Source organism: Erithacus rubecula (genome assembly GCF_903797595.1).
Source record: "Erithacus rubecula genome assembly, chromosome: Z".
Taxonomy (NCBI): domain Eukaryota; kingdom Metazoa; phylum Chordata; class Aves; order Passeriformes; family Muscicapidae; genus Erithacus; species Erithacus rubecula.
In genome coordinates, this window is record NC_136661.1 from 20,254,473 (window position 1) to 20,276,767 (window position 22,295).

Genomic DNA, 22,295 nt, shown 5'->3' on the forward strand with positions numbered 1-22,295 from the left:
TTCCTCTCAATCCAGTGAGAGCTAACTTTGTAGAAACTGTATGTCTAGAATCTGGTCTGTCACTCGAAGACTTCAGGTGAAGTTTCCCCTCTAATTAGCTAATTTGTCTTGAGCTAATCTAAATGGGAATCAGGACTTTTTCTGTGTGAGAAAATTCACAGGACATAACTGCACAAGCTGCTTTACCAGGGGAAGGTATGAGTTACATAAGACTACAAGATATTATCTGACTAGAATGGATTCATTTTTCTTATGATGTAAATGAATATTTAAGGTAAGGGACACTTGAAAATATGACCCATAAAGCTATTTGCTACTTGATTTAATGTTCAAAATAAAAAAAGGATGAAGAAGCTTGCCAGGACCAACATTATTACCTATTCAGATCCACTAATATGCAAATTTAAAATTTGCAAAGCAAAGCTTGAAGACTTTTCTGAAGAGAATTCATGAGCAATAGGAACTGAGCAGGCTGAGGAAGTTCAGCTTTGTTCTGGTAACTGCTGTGAAAAGTACTCTTCCAACACAGGCCAGGCTGGAAACACTTTAAAGATATCAGTAGTGTAGATTGGCTGCAAATCAAACCATTTGGTGGCTCATTACCTTTACTAAATCACTGAGATATGTGCTAAGTAAATCTGTTTCTAGCAGAAAATGATTTATGAAGCAGAGGGAAGAAGGCTAATAGGACTAAATCCCCCTTAGTACAACTGCATGGTATAATCTGTCATCACAAAGTGGAGGAGAAGCTCTGCAAGTCCTTCCCTAATCAGCACTGAAACCATGCCCAGACCTGTCTGACACATAACTTTAGGCATCCTTCTTGCCTTTTGTCATAAAGAAAACAGATTTTTTCTAATGATTTTTATTTTTTCATGCAGGTAATTTGTAGTCGTTCATAATTTTGTTCTCTCCCTTATAAATTAAGCCTTCCATTAAGAGTAGTATATCCTATATTTCATATATTTCATATTTTCACGGTCTAAATCTATTTGAACCTCTCATCTGCAATATGCCATACTCTAGTACGGAAGAGATGATAAAATATAAATGCATTACATGTGTAAAGGTTACAAGATTGCTCAAGTTAACAGCTGAACAAAATAGCAAAGATCTAAATGTTAATTTTTACAACTTCACAATTTTCATCCTTCTTCTAATTTGATGTTCCTTCTGAAGATGAAAAGAGTTAGAAAATGTTTTACCATTTTGCTATGTGATTGCATTTTGCCCTTTGGCAAAAGAGAATAGTACTAGGCTTGTCCAAAAAAAAAAAAAAAAAAAAGCTGCAGTCTGACAAAAGCTGTGCACAGGGCTGGAAAACACTTTACTGCTAAGGAGGGTATGAACACAATACCTTTTGTTATTTTGTAATATTAGGGAAGAGGTCTGTGTGACAGGAGATGTGAAAGCTCTGTGTTATAGATGAATGGGATGTTTTAATTCAATGTGATTATCTTTACATATCATTATGAAACTTGATTTGATGTATTGGCTAACAAGGTCAGTTAAGAGGGTCTGGATTTATCAAAGTTGTTTATACTGCCAAGTTAGTATACTAGCCATGGTTTAGCCATGTTTTTTATTGCTGGAAAATCTGAGAATTCAGTACTGGATCAAATTAAATATTTACAAATCCAAGACAGGTCTTTGGTAGACCCAAATCATCTTATGAAATACCACCCAGTGCCCCTCTGTTCAGTGACTACCCAATAGTACCAGGACCCAAGTTCACACAGTGCTTCCTTTTGCAACTTGACCCTTCCCAAAGTGTCACCAGTGCTGCTCTTGAGCCTGTGTCTCCCACACTGGACAGGCAGGTGCCCAAGCCTAAGGGGGATTCAAAGAACAGTGTGAAGGCAATTATCCAGCATGTGCTCTTGTGAAGAGTGAGGGACAAAATCCATGAGCCTTTAGGCTGGCTGTTTTAACATGCAGAAGAGGTGAGAAAATGAGTTTTGCTGTTTCCCAAGTTGGCTTCTGTAATATCCCATGGCAACTGAATTCAGCAGAGATTACAGCAATGTCTGCCCTGGTCAGGTAGAGGTGAGACTACTGGTCTGGGTTGGGAAGGCAATTGGATCAAGCTTCCCAGCTCTCCAGAAACTGTGAAGACCCTGCTGTCATATGAAGCAAATGTTAGTTCTGACTGTCCACCAACAAAACAGAACATTCCATTAAGCCATGTGAAAGAAAATTAGCACAAGCCTTCGTGAGAGGATTTGGAGCCACAGCCCCTGAGTGGCTGAACCTGCAGCCTCTGCCAAATGTCTGAGGCTTAGGGCAGGAGTGGCACTGGACAGACTCCTACACTCAGTGGCTCCTGGTGCCAGTCCTGGCAGAGCCTGGCTCAGTCTGCAGGGATCAGGTTTCCAAGTCCTCCAGCTTTGCCTATGACCAGCAGCTGCTGGGCACCTCACAGACCTGCTGGTCATGGCACTTAAAAGCTACCCCACCTATTTATTTTTTTGCTTAACTGGGCAAAGCCTTTATGACCTCTGAGAATGTATATTGCTCCATCTAGTAAATTGCTGTTCATGTGAGAATGTTAGGACTTTTAATTATAAATAAAAAATGCCACAGGTTAATGGTACCACAGACAGAGATGAGGAAGCTTTGATGATTCTTGTGCTTGCTTCATATGCAGGGATAATCCTGATTCAGCAGGTAGTGGTGTCAAAGACTCATTTACAAGAACTTCAATACGTTAAATATCCTCTCTTGTAATTTTCCCAAAGATTATCTGAGAAACATGAGAAGTTGCTTGTTTTTCTTTCTCCTTCTCTAAAGCTGTATTTACTCTTTGCCCATTAAGAGACATGTCCATTTGTTTGGGGCATGTCCACACAGAGATACAAGCATCCTTGATTTAAGTGTTAGTCAGTAAAAGCCAGGTAAAAACTGGATACTTTTCTCATGAAGGACCAGTAACTGCAGTTACATTACAGTATTGTCTGACCTGTTGATAGTTTTTTTAATATTGTGACCATGGGTACAAGCCATGAGTAACAATTACTGCAGGTAAATTAAATTTAAATTGAAGAACATTAAGTACGTTATACCTCTGCTGAATTATCCCTTGTAATTCTTTGGAACAAAATAAGCCGAAGACTGTTTTTGAAACATGCTTATAATTTTTCAAAACAGAAAATGGTGGTGTGTTATTAAAAAAGTTAGTTAGTCATGGCAACTTTAAACAGATGTTAATCCAAGACAGGCTATGACACTCAAAAAATTTCAAATTATACACACACAAAAAAAAAAAGGAGAGAAGAGAGGCTGTCTGGTGTCAATGAACTCCTTGCTATCACTGTTACCTTCCTTGCTGTATTTGATGCTAAAATACAAAGTAAGTGGCTGCCTGTGAACCACTGAATATGACCCAGTCCCTAACTAACATAGCTGAGTTGGCATTGACACTGTGTTTACCATAACACAGTTACTGCAACACATCTCCCAAGTCATGAGATGGCTTACAGGTCCCAAGGTTATTTTTGAAAGATATAATTTTTCTATCATTATTTTTTTCTTTCTTACCCATGGCACTACAAGATTGACTCTAGCTGCAGAGACACATTTTTCTTTTTATAAGTAAGCCTTGTGACAGTAACAGTTTTGTGTGGAGACATGGGCTAGGTGGAACAACAATTAAGCTATCTATACCTTGTGCTAATTTACTAATGAAAAAAACCATTGACTGAAAACACATGATTATTGTCCTGACCACACAAAACAATTTAATGCTTATGATTTGGGAAAGTTTTTATTTGTTTTAATCAGTGTAAACATGGTTCCCCCATGGACAGGAGCCTGGAGTTGTCCTGCTGTCCTCAACCTCCCAGGTAGAGTGGGAGGGTTGGTAATGGAAAATAAGGGAGATGTGCTGCAAGTCCATGCTTCTTATAGGACCTGGTTGAAAGGTCTGAGTCACTTACACAAATCTTGGATGGGACAGAATGGTGGGAAAGGAGAAGAAAAAAGAGGACAACCAGCTCGGCTGAGAGAGTGTGCACATAAATATGAAACCAGGATAAACGTTAGAATTGCTGGGTTTAAATTAGAAGCAAACCAAGAGAGAGTGAAAGGAAGAGGGCATGATGCATCGTGGATGAAGCTGTGCACTGACAGCAGAGCTGATGACTCAGCTGAGTACATGACTCAGGTGCTGGGAACTCTGACATCCACTCTTCACCACGATTCTGGGCGAGCCCCAGCTTTTCTGAGCTGAGTCTGACCTCTGAGTAAGCAGATTGAATTCCCACCATGCTCAATGCAGTTATGTTCACAGATATTGGCTTCATATGTCACAGAATGCTTCACACACATCTGTAAATGTCTGGTTTGTTTGAAGAGATGCCAAAATATCTCCTTCTACTGCAAATTTTAAGATGGAAATTCCAAGTCCAGAAGGGAGTAAGAGAGAATTGTGCAAATAAATGTCACTATCAGAACAAACTACAGGACTCCTAATCCTGGTTAAGATCACTAATCTTGTTTGTGAATATACTGAGCATCAGTTTACTACTCTGCATGCCTGAGGAACTCAACTCCTCTGTCAATCACACTCTCCCCTTCTGGGATGTTAAGAGGTTATTAAACTCCACTGTGCAGTCTCAGATCAGCCAGCTGTTCTGCTTTAATTAGTTTGTTCCCTTGAACACAGAAAACAATTTTCTTTCCGTTTATTTTTTGGCTGACTGTTCTACCTTCTGATGATAAAACACAATTTTATTGTTCTACTTCCAACCAACTCTTTCCCTTATGAAGATTATTCTTCTTACACATTTCCCTTGGGCCACTGAATTGGTCTGGATGTCCAAGGCAGCACTGATTCCAGCATAAACCCAGATTTATGTATGCATGACAGAGATCACCAGTGGGACTATCTGCTGAATTGCTGGGATAGTGATGTGCTGCCATCTCATTCTTCAAAGCAAACATTTATTTGCTTGTGCCAACCAGAGCATTTTCATGTAATTAATCTCTTTCTATAACTGGAACTTAAGAAATGAAAAAAATTCTCAATCAGTCCAACTCTATACCAATATCTTACAGCTTTTGGGACTTAAATGTCATTAGACAGTGGTGGATATGGTTCCTGGCATGCAGCTCTGGCTGGTGTGTGACTGTTTGGGTAGTTGTGGACACAACAGATATCCTCCACTCCTCCATCCTCCATCCATGTGACTAGCTCAAATTAGTTTTTTGGTGGTGGTGGTAGTAATTTTTTTAAGTGCACATTGCATCCTAAATATTAGAAATAAGTAAACTCTAAGCTTTCTGCACTTGGCTGATTTGCATAAAATACTTCCCAATCCAGGACACAATTCCACTGACATCTGAACTTGTCTGTGTGCAGGAGTAGAAGCAAACATATTACCTTGCGAAAATAAAGATTAAGTAAAAATAATAAACTAGAAAAAGAAATCAAATAAATTCAAATTTTAACTAATTAGTATGCTTTCCACAGTATCTGAACAGCTAAGCAAGATGACTGTATTCCCAGAAACTAGGTTCATATACTTATAAGAATGCCACGACTAAGTGGTGACTAAGTGTGTGAACACCACACATTAGTAACTCCCAAACTGACCATCAGGGAAAAAAAGGATATTGGAAAAGGGAAACTTGACAAAATATGAAAGCATGTAAAGCAGTGAGCTGATATGTTTGAGTCAATGAAATGCTGAACACAGCTGACTACCATGCCCAAGAGACTATCAGGAGTCTGGACAGTTCTGGTGACTCACTCTGTGTATGTAGATGGTTGGCTTAGCTGAAGATCGAGCACTGTTAATGTCTCTGTCCTTTTCTTTGATATTAGGATTTGGTATTTTTCATTGCCTGCTGTTTCCCTTTAGCACTCTGTAAACTTAGTACCATATCCTAAACATCATAACAGCTGATTTTTTATCTTTGTGAAATTTTTCTTAATCAATTAACTTCCCAATTTACATAAATATTAACATATGCAATATTAATATGAACTGAAATGCAATGCATTCAAGGAATTCAAGATATCACACATTCAAAAAATCATGAAGGTTTTAAAAATGAGTCTTGCCTTCTCTCATGTTTGATGAAAACTGAAATTTGGTTGAGACTGTGCAGTTCTTATTTGTTTACAATGAATAAGCACTTCTTGGAAAGCTTCAAAGGAAAATGTGTTTCTAAGATGCATAAACTAATTCACAGCTTTTTGATAATCAGCATATTAAACTTACTGGTTTTACACAGGTTAATCTGGAACCAAAAAAGACTTGGAATTTTTGTCTGATTTTTGAACTGAAGCTTGGACTTTTTTCAATCACTTTCACATTTCCACCCAGCACATTTCTGGTTCTGACAGAGACAGCATCCCTTATATTGATGGAAAGAGTGAAGAGGTCAACAAAATGTGACAAGTTTACTTGTGCAGATGTTTTCGGATCAGAAAAATCCTTCTGTCATAGTGAAAGTACTTGTTTTATTTTACCTTGTAACATTATCCTTTAAAATTGAATTCAAAGCTGGTTTTCTCCATAAGTACATACTCTGTGACTATTTTTCCCCCTTTTGTTTTTTCTGTTAATAATTCAAGACAGTGATTTGCCTATCTAGATGCCCTGAGAGCAATGTCTTTTACAAGTCTTTCTGCTCTTAAGATAATTACCTCAGTGGCTTAAGTGTAAATTGGAAAAAACCCACATGATCAACAAACCAGTCAACAAATAGGGTTCATCTACTGTAGGTCTGAAAGATTTCTGGTAGTTTTGAGGAGCCATTTGTACACCAAAGTTCAAAGACGACTCTAGTAATGAAGTTCTTGAATTGAATGCATTAGTCTGAAATTATCTACATGCTTTTCCCACTGTGTTTAATTAGGAAGAACTTTGAGGATTAAAAGAAGCTATAGCCAGAAGTGTACCTTGAGCTTGACCTGTCACAGCACCTATCATCACAGAGCACAGTCAGCATTCCAAAACTTGTGGCTGACTAAGAAGAGAAGGAAAAGGAATGCCACTTGTTTTAGGCATTAATCACACAACCCCTATACATGACATGGGTGATCATAAAGCAAACTGCAGGAAGGTCTCCAGAAAGTCTTACCCATAGAGTCCTTTCTCCTCTCAGGTTACTTTATCTTCTCTTACTGAAGCCACTACCAATAATCATTTTCTGGCCTTTACTCTCTGAACAATAGCATCATGTTCAAAGTGCATTTCCACAGAGGTGTCCACCTTCTCTGGGATTTTACCCAGGATCTCCTTGGAGACAAAGGGCCAAGGACAAGGCCACCTCAAAAGTCTTGAAAGTGATTAAATAGCACAATAAACATAGGTTAGTGTTCATAATTTTCTGAACCTCTTTAATTATATAATAAATATCTTAGTATGTCCTGTTGGTGATATGGAGCCACATAAAAACATTTCACAATAGTGAAGGATATGCTTACAGTTTTTACCATTTCTTAGTTGAAGCATAATTAAAGTTACAGGCAAAATAAGAAATAAGTGAATACAAAATTTCAGCTAAAAAGCAATGAAAATTCCCTCAGCCTGAAACTGGATTTGTATGCTATTCAATTTTTAAAGAATTCAAATCACAACATTCATTTTGCATTCCACAAATTCCAGGGATAGACTTAGTCTATAGTGCCTTATTTCCAGCAACATAGAAATGTAATTTTAAGACAATTTACTTCTTTGTGTTGCAACAAGCACTTCTCCCTTAGCATTATAAGAACTTTTCCTCTGTAGAACATTGTTGTAGAAATGGCTGAGAGAAGAAAAATGCAAAGATATTTGTCACAAGCTCTGTGTAAAATGGTGAAGATTTTAGCAGCTGTGTGCTTTGATTTTATTCTTGTCTGGAAAAAGAAGAAAGTGATAACTAAATTCTGGCTCTGTGAAAGTCTGTTCTTGTCTTTTTCTTCAGCTCCATATTCCCTATTCAAAATGTATTATAATTCAATCCCATATTTAAATGACAAAGGCCCATCATTTCCTGTTGTCAGGATATCTCATGGTTCATACCCATGGGATTTAACTTTTAATTTTATTTTTGTTATTCCACTATTTGGTGCAGATACAGATGGAAGCTAAAGTTGTTCCAAACAGATGCACTAAAAACTATGATGAATGTGTCAAAGTGCTTTCTAAAAGTTTTGAAAGGAAATTAATTTTGGAAGTGGGGTAGAATGACAGAACAGATGCACTTTTTTTCAGGAAACTTTTAAATGAAAATGCCATATTTTGTTTTGGCATTCAGTTTTAAACTTTTCTTTCCTCTCATTTGCTGCATCTCCTTCCCCTTTCCTTCACCTTTGTCCTCTTACATCATGAAAAAGCAGAAGGGTTGGAGAAAGGAAGCCAACAAGAGCTGGCAAAAAGATTAAAAATGTCTATCTGGAACAAACTGTTGAGTGAATATATTCAGTGGATCAATGCATTTATGGTTAATTATGTAATGAAAAATTCAACTTTGTTAAAGTCCTGCATGTTCCTGCCCATAAGATGTGCAGTCCTTGTGTGTTCACCTTAGGAAAATCATATCACTGCAAGTGTGACAATTTCCCCTTGCAATGTCCATTCTTATTTTTTTTCCCTCTGTTTTCCATAGGAGAAATTCCAATTTTTGAAAGAGCAGAGTAGTCAAACTCATGCAAGGTTTTGTTTTGTAGTATCTCTCAAAAACCAGGCTACATCATGCCAGACACCAGACTGTGAATGTCCTTGTTCTTATTATTTATATTTGAGGGTTCTTTTTGGCACAACATTAAATTGGGACTATTGATGGTTAATATTCTACCATTTCTGAATCCAGAAAGAGACGTCATTTGTTTGTATGGTGCTCTGTATTATTTGGTTTGGTAATTTATTAGTCAGCTTACTGTAGGCCTCAGCATTATGTAAGTGCCATAAAGTTTAATTGGGTGCTATTTCCTGTACACTTTCTCATGCTTGTTTATGAAAGGAAGTTCTATCTCCTTCTAAGTGCAGAAACATCCCTTGATTAGATAGACTGTACAGAAAGCTGCAGGTAAGCAGACTGCAGACTCAGAAATTATCATGTGTCATGATTTTCACCTCTATGCACTTTCATAAATTATTTGGTGTTGTCTGTTTCACTTTCTAGAAGTTGAAAATGGCCATATGTAAAATAGCCATGAAACCAAAAATGTACTATTTTACAATCATTATTGAGAGATCAGAACATCCTACACTGAAGTCAGTGACAGTGGAATTAAACTCCCAAATGGAGGAGCCTTCACTGACTTGCACAGTGTTAACAGTGCAAAACCAGTGTAAAAGAGGTTTGAATAAGGATTTGTCAATAACTAAAGGTGCTACCACATGTGGAGCAACAGGTTGTCTTTAAAAAAATATAGCAATTATGAAGGATGCCTTGGATTCTAAATGGAGCTAATTCTGCCCATGTTGTCATTTGAATATGTTTGAATTTCCAAAGGTACGTGAGATAACACTGAGACAAAAGTCTCTCAGGTGAATAGAGAGATTTTGTCTCACAGGTGATAATAAAGTTTGTGCAGGAGAAGGTGGTGTGATGTAGACACAGCTAGACAAGAGTAACTGAGTCAATGTGCTCCCACTCTTCACTGCAAATTACCAGTGGCAAAAAATCCTCTTGACACATTTTATATATCTGAAGACTTAGGTGTCTGTGCTGCATCCATCCATCCATGCAGTTTCTGGCCTCCTTCACTCCTGTTGAAGTTACACACAGCTGCATGGCTGCCAAAAAGTCAAATCTACTTCATCTTCCCTGTGGTAAATGGAAATACCTTCTGTGATATGGTTTCAGAAGTTCAGCTGTCCAGTGAGAGGGAGCAGTCTTATTGGCCCTGCCAGCTCTGGTCTGACTCTGACTGCTCCTCCACTGCTATCATTACTCCTGATTTTTCAGAGGAGCAATGGGTGACTTGTAAAACAGCCTGTTGGCTTCAAGCTTCTTGGAGTGGGAAAGGGTGAAAGTGCATGTTCAGCAAGGCTGCAGAGGACTGACAAACAATTCCAGATATCTCACTGACAGCAAAAAGTGGATTTATGGACAATAAGCCTGTCTTAGATAATATATCAGCCCTTTTTCTTGATACCTATTCCCAGCACTGCTCACTTCAGGTCTAGGTTATGATTGTTTTACAGCCACTCAATGTTACTCAATGATTTATTTTCATGAAATGCTCAGGAAATTCCCCAAGAAAATAAATATTTCACAGTCAGTGTGGAACCTGCTGAGTCTTTTGGTCTGAAAGTACACAAGTTGCTTATAACTGACCAACGCATTATTGGAAGAAAAAAAGTGAATAGTGAAAATTATTAGCTGTCATGTTCCATTAGGCTGATAAGACTTATGTTTACAGTGATTCTCACTTTTCACATCTCTATACCTGGCATGAAGTTTGGGGTAAGAAAAGATTATGTGCTGAGGTTATAGGAGGTTGCTAAAGTTGATTCCACATGCTTGTATGTTTGTTCATGAAGAAAAACCATATAGCAACTTTTGATAAATTCTCTGAGGCACGTTAGCAAAATAAAGATTGTTTGTTTCCACTGCATTTTTAAAACAAATATCTCTGATTTAGAGGAAAAAACCCCCCAGTATTCCAAAATGATAAATTGTTGATGTCTTGTAACATTTTGAAGAGTCTGTCCTAATCTCTGTGGTTATTTAGTCTTTGCAGCAGATCCTGGGCTGGAAACAGTTTTACTTAAAACAGGAGGTTGGACTAGATGTTCTGCAGAGCTCCCTGCCAAAAAGCGTTTCTACAACTGCAATTTTTTGCTCTCCCAAAACCACGGAGAGCTGTCTCACGCTGGCTGTGCCAGCTTTCTTGGCTGTGAAGAGGAAATCAAGCATCGACTCCCTACCCAATAGGCACATGGGGAGGAGCAGAATGTTTACTCCATGGTATGAAAATGTAAACTAGATGCCACAGGACTATGCTGTGAGATTGCCTTTGCATTTGAAGGGGCTCTGTCTGAGGAAAATCACTAATCCCTTTCTTGCTCTGTACAAGACCCTGTGATAAATATAATGGAACTATTTATTTGTGTGGGTGAAAGGTGATTTGCAACCTGAGAAGAGGTTGGGCACTTCTTTCCAGTTGTCGTAAGTACAACCCACAGAGGACATGAAATAAAGTGGAGGGGATCCTACTGTGCGGGCTGAAGTGCAAGTCTGTGGGTGAAAACAAATCCAATTTTAAAGCAAAGTCTGCCACACACCCACTGTGGATTTTAGAGAGCTCCTTCAGGCCTCCTGGAGGGAGTGAAATGCAAGGGATGTCTCAATAAATTTGGTGTTGTGGTTTGCCTGCAAAGATTATTTGAGACTGCTTAGAGCAAAGAGAATTCAAATGGTTTTTTCCATGGTGTCTCCATTAGCAGAGGTGTCCTGGTTGGGGTCAAAGGGACTCTGGAGGTGGAAGCCTGGCTGCCTGGCTGTCCTTGTCACCATGCTCAGCTCAGGTCTCTGGCCCAGGGGCTCTTAAAGCTGGGCACAGGCCAGAGCCACACAGGAAACCCAGGAGCAAGAGTGTGGTGCTGACAACTATATTTCCAAATATATTGAAGTCTTGAATCTTGTTCACAGAACTCTGGTTCACCCACTCAGTTTTTTGAAGTAGCTGAACAAATACACTGTGGTCCTGTTTGTTTAATCCCTTGCAGGTGAATCTTTCCCTGTGTCCACTGCTCCAGACAAAGGAAGGAGGTTTGGCTCTGCAGGAGACTGCCAAACAGGACAAGAGGGTGAAGACAGGTGGGTTTTTTTTGAGAGCAATTCTCATTGTGTCCAACAAGGAAATTAAATGAACATTCAGAGGACAAAAATTTAGTACTAGGTATGAGGAAACTTTGTTCTAATAAATTCCAGCCTTTAAATGCTTCTTGACTCTGTAGTTTCTCATGATGCTTGTTTATTGCTTTTTAGACTAAAGGGCAAGCTCACACCATAAATGTGTTCCTGGAGTGTCCTCAGCTAAAAGCTAGTTTTTCAACCTAATTATGTTTTAGATCTCTCCTAAAGCAAGACAATCCATAAGGATGATTACTCCTTGACACTAAAATTTTCTGAGGAAATGTCTATATTCCTACCTGGATTATTTTTTGCTAGAAACAGAGAACATTACTGTTGTATACATAATGTCTATAGAAACTTCATATGTAACTTCAGTCCACATGTTCTCATTTTTCATATTGCAACAGCACCCACAGGCCTTAACTGAGGGGAAGTCTCCATGGCACTAGACAGCATACAAACATAGAGGAAGATTCCAAAGACCTTGCAATCAAATAAAGCAATATTATGGTGCCTTTTCTTTAGCTACAGGAGAAGAGTCTTAGGACCCAATTAGATTAAGATCCTTCTTAGCCCCAATCTATGAGGTTACATTTGCAGTCTCTTCCTGACACTCTATCTCTTAGAGAGCACTTGCATTAAATAAACCATATTATGGATTATAAGACATTATCAACTATGTTAATTCAAGTGGAATAAAATCCATATGAAAACCAAATAAAATATTGTGATTGTCTCTGCCTTTTGATAAATCCAGTTATTTGCTTAATCTTTTCTGTGTTTGAAGGCTGTTTGTTCATTATAGGTTTTCCTCATGTGGATATACGTTCAGAAAAATTAAAATTAACTGGAATCAGCTGAAATGAGGTGGGGACTGTTCTTGGCTGCAATGATGCAAAAACAATAGTGAATATTTTCAGAGTTATATCACTACTATTTTGGCTACATGTGCATCTGAATGGGTACTGACATCACAACAGCAGTCCAAATAATTCACTTTAGATGTGTCTCATAATCAAAACAGTCTGTTAGAATAGGACTAGCTGCTCAGATATCTGTGAGGAAGGGCACACACTGTATTTTAATTCACAGTAAACTTATCTTTGAAGAAAAAAATCATAAAATCAATGATGCCTATTTTTGGCACACAGACTGTTAAGGATTGGCTATTGTAAATTGATGGAAGAGAATTATCCATTTTACTCCATATGTCCCAATAACAGAGAAAAATCTGTTCTGTGTAAGTGAAGTGGAAGAGGTATCCTAGAGGCATTTTTAATACATGCATCCAATAATATTAAAATACACAGAAAACAAAGTGAAACCAAACAGAATATGCCCTGAAGCTACAGTTAATTATAATTCCAGCTATCAATATGGACCTTAGAATCTTTATTCATAAACATTCAAGGTATTGTTAGCAACTTTTGCCATCAATTAGTAATAAACAGGTTAAGGAAGATACAAAGACACATTCTAAACTTAATATTTGCTAATTAATAATGCAAGAAAACTGTGTTATCCCAAAAACTGTGTCATCCAAATAACCTAAGAGAACTAAGAATGAACTAGCTCTGCCTCTCCCTAATCCTTCTCAAATGGAAATGGAGGCTTTCAAGTTTTTGTTAAATTGCCAAAACTGGGAATAAGGGAGTTCATTTATTGTTAAAGGCGTTTAATTAGACTTAACCTTTTCATTTTGCTTGCACATTTACAGACCCACCCTGTGGACAATCTGTGATCTCCTTCAGAGCTGATGGAGAGCCAGCAGAGATACATCCTACTGACTCTGGGCTTTCCTATGTTGCTATCTGCAGCCTCAATATTTGCCTGTGTGGGGTCTTCAGCTGCTACTGTGACAGGAATGTCCCACCTCTGCAGTAGAAGCAAAATCAGAATAGCCACAGCTGTTAGACAGGAGTGGAAATTCTTTTTCCAGCAATGTTGAAGAGAGTTGCCTAATGTTCCCATCCCTGTCAATGACACAACCTGTGTGAATTGCAATCCTATAACTAGGAGTTTCAGTATCTTCAGACAATTTATCACTGCTCCGGTGCAAAGCAGATGCTGCCACTGCTCCAGGTGGAGCTCTTTGGTCTATGGGCACCTATGAAGGTGCTCATCCCAGGCTACTAAAAGGTGAGGACAACTTCATTTTGGGACCTCCCTCCATTACCTTGCAATGGCCTTTAGAATATAGACAGCACACAGTTGACTGAAAACTGTCAAATGTTGTCCCTGCTTTCAAGAGGGTTAAGAAGGAAGATCGTGGTACATACAAGCCTGTCAGTCTCACTTCTATGCCTGGAAAAATACACAGAATGTTATTCTGCCAGTTACTGAAATACTCTTGAGAGACAAGGCAGCACAGATTCATGAGCAGGAAGTCCTACTTAATCAAACTTTTATTGCAAGGGTCAGCCTTTTAGTTTAAAGTTAAACCCATAGTAGTGAGGTTTTGGATTTAGCAAAACTCTCTCTCCTATCTCTCACTGTAGCCTTCTGGACAAACTGTCCAGAACTGGCTAGACATGTCCATAAAATGTTGGGTCAACAATAGGGTCTTGGGTCTGGTTAAACGTGTTACAGTCAGTGGAGTTACATCAGGCTGAAGACAGCCACCAGTGAGTGCCCCAGGGCCCAGAGTTAGGGCCGATGCTTTTCAATGTTTTTGCAAATGATCTGGACAGAGAACTCAAATGCACATTCAGTAACTTTGCTGACATTACCAAAAGAAGAGGAGCTGTGGACTCCCTTGAGGATAAAGAGGCCTTGCAGAGAGGTCTGTATAGGCTACAGACCTGGGGAGTTCCCAGCCATAGCAGGAGCAAGTGCAGTTTTGGGTGCCACATTAGGAGACAGACATCAAACTATTGAAGTACAATCAGAGGAGGGTCACCCACATGGAGAAAGGTCTCAAGGGCAAGACTAATGAGGAGAGGCTGAGGTCAGTTGGCTTGTTCAGCTTGGAGAAGGCTGAGGGAAAACTTCACAGCAGGTACATCTTTATTATGGGGGCAGTGGTGTTGCTGATCTCCTCTCCCTGGGAATGAGCTGCAGGACACAACCAATGGAATGAAGCTGCACCAGAAAGTTCAGATTGAGTATGAGGGAAAGGTTCTTCACTTGGAGGATCAGTCTCTGGAACAGCCTCCCCAGGGAAGTGGTCATGATTATCAAGCCTGTCAGAATGGAAGGAGCATCTGGACAGTGCTTTCACTGAAGCTTGTAGTCTCATCTAGTCCTGCAGGGAGCTGGACTTGATAATCCCAATGGCTCTCTTCCAGATCAAGATATTCTGTCATTCTATCATTCTGCCTTTCTGTTTGGGAACCTCTCAGCTCAGTGCCACCACAAGAAAAGCTTGGGGGCACTGATGGGCACAAAGCAGATTGGAGGAGGAAAACCCTCCCTGACCCCCAGAGACCCCTGCAGTTTCTCCCTAAAAGGTGTGGGGCTGACTGTCTTGGTCTGTGTCCTGCCCTGTCCTCACACAATCTCCGTGCAGGTTTGCCAGTGTCCCTTGAGCTTCCCCCAGGGCTCCATAACATTTGCAGCTTCTGCCCATGTTGGATGAATGAGGGGGCAAAGGGAACCATGGCTGGGGAGCTGAAGAGGTGTCTCATTTCTGAATTTGCATGCCCACAGGAAGCTTACTGGACTGTAACTTGCAAAGCTGTAACAGCTGGTTTAGATCTTGTTTTCAGGATGTCCCTCACTGGAATTTCTGGAGTGGCATGACTCAGCAAATGCTGTTTCTTTTTTTCTTGTGTATGCAAATATATAAAACAAAATCAAGTTTCATGGGACTGAAATTTGTACTAAAGTCAGTAACACCTCTGAATTTATTCCAGTTTTGCTACGGCTTCAATTCCTAAATAAGTTTTTTAAAAGATGCATGAAAAATAGAGGATGATGTTGTCACTCAGATTACACTGCTGTTGGAAAAATACTACTTACCACATCTTTTTAAAGCAATCTTATTCTTCAGTTTAAAGTTTTATTTTTTTACTAGAAATTGCATACACAATCAGAAGGATCTTAATATCCTACATATCTAGTTATAATGTCAAAGTAAATGATGGATTTATTGTTGTGGAAGAGGCAGGTCAAAGCTAATCAGTTGGTAAAAGGGGATTTGGTTCATTTGCAGGAAGACATCTCAGTAAGCTGTAATTAATCAGGAGGTCAATGAAGAGCTGTTGATTTGAACACTCCATATTTTTCAGTGTTTCTCAACCTAAAGTTTAGCTGCCATAGGCTTCTATTTATAAACAACATATGGTAAATTGCAACAATAATTACAAAATTATAGGGAATTCATCAATAGGAGACATATTAATTTTGCACATGTCTGTGTGGTGGGGAAACACAACCAATTGAATGATTATGTGTAAATTAGCCATTATGATCTCAACCTGTGTGTTGGGCATCCTGAGCTAAAAACAATATGAAAGGTAGAGGACAAATCCAAAGCAGAATACAAGCACCCCCAGTTTAGATGCAGTAATGTAATCTCCCAGATTCAACGCCTGGTGTTTACAGCAAGAATGATTTGCATCAAGACCTCAGTACAAGAATCTGTGCATTGAAGAGGGAGCTGCCCAGAGCTGGCCAGCAGGAAGGTTCCAGGTCATCCCACCATGATAAACATCAACCCCTGGTGTCTAAAGTACAGCCCCAGACCTTCCTCTCTGTGGGACCACAGCAGTGGTGAAATGCTCACAGGCATTCTTTGAAAACAGCAGGGCAGAAGCACCTGCACCAATCTTTCCTGGAATTGGGGACTGCCTAAAGATGTCCAGCCTGTCAGCAGACCCACAGGGCTCAAGCCTGTTTTCCTGCACTGAGGAGAAAATCCTACAGCAGCCTGAGGGGCTGCCTTTGTCCAGGTTCCCTTTCCAGGGCACTTTCTGTGCACTGCTGGTGCCTGCCAAGCAAACACTCATGGGGTGCAGAAGGGAGAATTTGGGAGGAACCAAGGGAGCCTCTGCAGGAAGGTGATGAATCCTGCACATCCCCCAGCCAAGCAAATCTGGTTTTAAACAGAGGGCTGCAAATAGGCACAGGTGCTGTTTGTCACCTGCCCCTTTCATATTGCAGCTACTGCAGCACATGAAGTTTCTGTGTAAAAAGCAACACCTAGAGCTCTCACTGTTCAGATGAGTGCCTCAGGGACCTGAATTGCATTTCTTTTGTTTTTTTCATATGACCTATTATCATTAGCTGTTATTAAATGTAATCAGCACCCCCTTCTCAGAGAGTGAATTCTGTTTGCCAACTTATTTTGGTCCCAAAAACTTAGTTTACCATTACTTGGAGACAAAGGGGAATAATATACCTTTTTTTTTTTTTTTTTTTTTTTTTTTTTTTTTTTTTTTTTTTTCCTGATGCTGCCAAATTTGAGGAAATTTCACTAATACTCCTCTACCAAAAAATATGCACTTTCATAAATAAAATTTTATTTTGAATGTTCCATTGATTTATAACTTAAGGAAATGAGTAAGATTGGTTCTGAAGTATGAAGATTGTGGCCTAAAGTAGAACAAAAACACCCACTAGACAGAGATGAGATGAGATGAGATGAGATGAGATGAGATGAGATGAGATGAGATGAGATGAGATGAGATGAGATCAATGTGAGGCAGGTAGTAAAGATCTTTTCAATCTGTTGACATCTGATATAAATGGAGATTAAATATTATCATGAGTCAAGGTTGTGACATGTTTGTTTAACATACTGTTTGATTTGGGTTTTATTTTTGTTAAAATAGATGCACACCAGATATTGGAGAGATGTTTCCAGTTCCAGTAGAGTATAGAAAATTGGACCAGTATATCGATTATAAAATGTTTCACTATATTAATACAAAGTAGTAGCTGCTAGCAGAAAAGCTGCAAAGGAGGAAAGATGAGAAGCAGAAGAAATCTACATCTTGTAACATCTGAAATACAAAAGTCTTTTTAAGAGTCTCATGAGAGCAAAGGTTCAGAAGAATTTAGTAAGGTCATCCTGTGTGCAATAAAGTGTTTCAGTTCACAGTGTTACATTCTTTCTAAGAGCTAAAATAACAGAACTGTCAGGAAAGCTCCAATAGTTTGTCAGAACTGCCACTGGAGCAAAGGGAATCTGGCTGCAAGGGAGCAGGCTGAGAACCTACAAACCTGGCACAGGATTGCAGCCTAATACTCAAAATCAGGATGATTATAACCCTTGGCTCTGTGTGATCAAATTAAATGCAAACCATTTTTGCCATATTTGAGCTTTTAAAAAGGGGGCTATATTTGAGGCTTAAATAGTCTCCACATTGAGGTTTATTTAAAACTCAAAACGTGTCTGGTGAAGCAATAAGGATCTCTGAAGGAATCAGGCCTGAGTTTTGTCAAGAAGCTTCTGTTCATTAAAGACATTACAACGGAAGACTTGGCTCCATGCCTCCATGATATTTTTCAGTAAATAAACTGTGATAGTAAAACTAGAAAGTGCTAGAAAGGCATGATAAGTGAATGAATACAAAATGGCTCTATTTGAATTATTGTGGCCATTTTCCCAAACTACTCTACTGTAGTAATTCCTGTAGATACAAATTTGTCTTGGTAGATAGACATAAATGTAATTTAAAAATGCACTTTTAAAAGCTACATTCAGCTATTTAGAAATTGTTAACTCTGAGGTACGACTGCTGAATGGCCCCACAAGCTTCAGGATAGCAATTCCCAGTTCTCTGGGGAGGAATGCCTGCCCAGTGGCATTACCTGAGAGCACAACCAGAACAAAAAGTGAGAGTGGCTTGTGCAAATCCATCCCTACTTGTGAAATATCCCCTCTGCCCTTCAGGCCCTAAGTTCTGCTTCAGTGAAGATTCACGCCTGGCTGGAAACATGAGAATCCCACCAAACAAAATAAACTTGCTTTAGTGGAACCGTGAGGACAACCTGAACCTGGAATCCTTAGCTAGTGTAAAACAGCCAGTGGCTCCATACTGAATTGTCTTTATTCAAAACTTGGCACACGGTCTTTGTAACTTTCAAGAAAATATTACACGGAAAAGGGATCCAATAAAAATAATAAAAAATTGTATAGTCATGAAATAACATAATAAACTAGAAGAGAGAAATTGCAAAAGAGGAAATCTGAATTCTGGGTATTTTGCAAGCGGTGATTTCCCTTCCCCTCCCTGCCCTTTGGTCCCAGCACACAGGCTCAAACACCCTCCTTTTCACTTTACCCCAGAAGAACAGATTTTGCAATACTTCCCTGCTGTAGTGGACTCTTACTGACACAAGGAATCACACCCACTAAGATCTCACTGATATGAGGAAACTACACAAAAAAGAGAGCAGGAAAGGATGGAGCTAAAAAATGTTTGGAGCCATTGACAGTCTTTGCTCTGAGTGCATGAAAACTTCATTTGCCTTCATTTCCCATGTTCACCTTGTTTCTGAATGATTTTCTGAACAGGACATTGATGGCAATTTGGGCTCTATATCTCCATAGGTGCCTTCATAGGTAAAGTGCCACTTGATATAACTGATATGATGAGAGACACTAAGCAATCTGTTGAATACACTTTGAAACCTTCAGAGATTTTGACCCATAGTCCTGACAAGACCCATCAAAAGCCCAGAATAACATTCCTTATTTTTTCTGATCCATGTGGTCACAAGATGTAAGGTAACCAAAGATGTGCAGTGACTACAAGACCTGATGGACTTGGTCATTTTGGTACAGAATTTATGGTACAGATTTTGAGGAAGCTGTCCTGGTGAAAAACAAGTCCAAACCAAATGAAATCATCAAAGAGATGCTTCTTGATTTTCTGTTAGCTGGTAACTGCTGCCCATAAAAAAGGAATCAAGCAAATGGATTGATCAGACTGTAAACCTGCTAGACTCACAGAAATTTGAAGGAATACATCAGAATCTGCTGATAAAAACATTATTCACAAATATGTATTGTTTTAAACTGATTTTATTTAGGTAAACATTAGATTTGCAATATAATTCTATACATATTTGCTCCAGTATTGGAGCAATACAAAAACAATATGTTTTCCCAAGGGCACTCTATTTAAGGAAGGGTTATGTAATGACTTCCCCAAATCATTTCTCAAGAATTTTAGTAGTTAAATTTACTCAAAATTTGGTATAAGAAAGCAATGCGAAGGAAGAATTTAATAGTTGAAGCTGTTTTGTTTCCTAATCATTTGGTGAAGTGAAAGATTTTTTTTGCTGTTTTTATGAAGGAAGTTGGAAACCATCACATGCTCTTCCCAGATGTATAATAACTCTCTTCTGCCAGACAGTCCTGGCAGTTCAGCTCATGAGAACCTACTGTGGGATTTCCTGAGGTTTAGAGGTTTGGTTTTCCCCAATAAGCTCTACAAAGCCCTTCCCAAATTCCCCAAATTCTACAAATAGATAAAACTAATGTGCTAATCTCATCATCCTGAGTCCTCCAAACATTTTTTTACTTATAATATTTTCTGCATTTTACTGGTGTGAAAATACTGTCATAACATCTTCCTTCAGAGTTTTTAACCATATCCATGCCCAGCTCTTGCTACAAATATGTACGATAGATATGTAGAATAGCAAAGTGGCATTTATCTCATTTTGGAAGTCATTCCCCCTGGTATTTTCATTCCTCAAAACTCTGATTTGGTTCAGGCTCTTTTAAAACACAAGGCAAAAGCTTTGGCAGCTGTTGCCCAAAGCCAAGCTCTACTTGTCCCTGTGCAGGTGGACACAGTAGCTGAGGCTGGAGGATGTGGGTGCATCCTGCTCAGGACAGGGCAGGGATGTGCCTGCTTCCCACAGCAGAGCACTGCTCAGGGCACTGGAGAGCACAGCTCTTCTGAAATTTGCTGACTTGGAAGTGTGAGGGCATTTCTTTCCAAATCAGGGCCCCTGTTCTCTTGATTTCATGGATCTGTATCTTCAAGATGTAAGGCATTGTCCTTGGCTTTGCAGATGGAGATATTCCTCAAGGTGCTCACATAGTTGGTGCTTAGGGTAGGAGTTCCCTCCCAGAATAACAACAGACAACACAAAATAGCATTGCCCCAAAATAACCTCTCCTAACTTTAATTTCTGTCCCTTCAGATCAGAAATTTCCATAACATTTAAAAAAAAATTACTGTTTAACTGATTTTGTTACATCTGCACATAATTATGTTTTTAAAGCTGCAGGATTCAATCCTTGATTCCTCTGTTAGAGATACAGATGGTCTGTTTTTAATTTCTTTGTTGCATCTAGTGCCTGACATGAATCATATCCCTCACCACTTGCCATATAATTGTAAGGGGATATAATACATCCTCATTCATCTTTGTTGCATGATGCTTACATAACTTGTACTGTGCACATGTAAAGAAAATCGTGTCAGCAGCCAACACTGACAAGAACCAGTCTTACTGCATCAAAAAGTTGATTCATCACTTTCAATTGTAAGAAAATTCCATTTCTTTTGCTGTAGCTTGTTCACTCCAAAGGGAAAAAGCTCAGTCCTTTACAGTGACTATAAATAACAAAAGAACTGGTTGTTTTCTTTACTTTATTGTTCATGAAAGGAATATACTTATCCATTGAAATTAAACAGTGATAATTAGTAGCAGTGATCTACAAAAAGTAGTCTAACCCTTAAAGGATTAGTCTTAAGGTTCTTACACATGTAACATACATTTGTTATGGGGAATGAGCACACAGGTTGTATCTGCACAGTGGCAGCTGAATCTGGCCTGGGGGACCATGGAGGCCTGAAAAGCTTCACTTAATTCAAATTACATATCCGAATATATTTATATATATTAATATATTATTTTAATTAATATTGTATTTTATATAATAATGTATTTATATTTATTACATATAAACCTCACCACAGGAGGTACTGGAGCTCTTTGTTGATGAAGCCATGGCCACTCCCCAGGGCTGTGCAGTTACCAAGACTGGATGACACATGTGAGTGCTGAAGCACTGGCAGCTCTGCCAGGACAGTCTGCATTGCCACACCTGCTCACCCTGACCACCCCAGGGAGCTGCAGGGCCACTGCCAGACTCCCACTCTTTTCTTTCTCTGACACTTTGAACCACCAAGCCTTTGCTCACTATGACTCATTTTTGAGGGGAGTAAGAGGCAAATACTTCTGACCACTGTCTGACAACTCTCCCAGGGGCAGATGCAGGCAATGGTTTTAAATTCCCATAGACAATGACCAAAGCTGAAGCTGGATCTTCCCCACTGCAAACTGAAGGTAGTAGTGCCCTGTTCTTTTTAAGATATTAAAGTATTGTGACTACTATTTTTTTCTTCTTCTTTTAAAATAATTAATCCTTTGGGCTTTTAGGGCAAAGATATTGCCTTGGGACCAGGTAATGACATCCCAGGTAATGAGAGCCTTGACTTGGCCTAGGACATGCAGCCCTCAGTTGCCACCAGGCAGCATAAGCTCATCCTTTCCCATTTCATGTCTTTTTTTTCCTTCTTTGA